Source organism: Bison bison, unplaced genomic scaffold, assembly GCF_000754665.1.
Source record: "Bison bison bison isolate TAMUID 2011002044 unplaced genomic scaffold, Bison_UMD1.0 scf7180017864064, whole genome shotgun sequence".
In the NCBI taxonomy this organism is placed as follows: Eukaryota; Metazoa; Chordata; class Mammalia; order Artiodactyla; family Bovidae; genus Bison; species Bison bison.
In genome coordinates, this window is record NW_011494636.1 from 883,100 (window position 1) to 883,644 (window position 545).

Here is a 545-nt window from a genome sequence, read left to right on the forward strand (position 1 = left end):
AGGGAAAGCACTCGTAAAAAGGTTTGGGCATGCAAACCTGGCTCTGGGAGCTTGGGAACCAAGAAGAGAACCGCACGAAGCGGAGGCAGAGTGTCTCCTGGAATCGCCCTCCCAGGATCCGAGAGGCGAGGCTGCGGGGAGCCATGCGCCGCCGCCGGGCTACCGCACCCGGAGGGTCCGCATCTCTACACACCCTCCCAGGAAAGCGCACCAGGCTCAAGAAGACACATGTCCTTGGGGCCGTTTTCTGGACACCTTCTGTTAGGAGTCCCCAGGGGTGGGATAAATGGGCTCCTGAGGCTGGAAGTTACTGAACTTTGAGAAAGAGGGGAGGCAGAGGTCAGGGTGGCGAGTGGGGGAAGGGCAGGGTGGTACCAAGGAGGGAGGGGGCGCGGAGATGGTGCTGACTTCTCCAGGCGCGGTTCGCTTTCGAGTGAAAAACCCGAGGGAAAGAGACCGAGCCCTGCTGAGGGAAGGATGCGGAAGGGAGATCCGCCGCCCGGCTGGGCGCGGCGGGAGGGGCGGCGGCCGGACTCGCAGTCCTC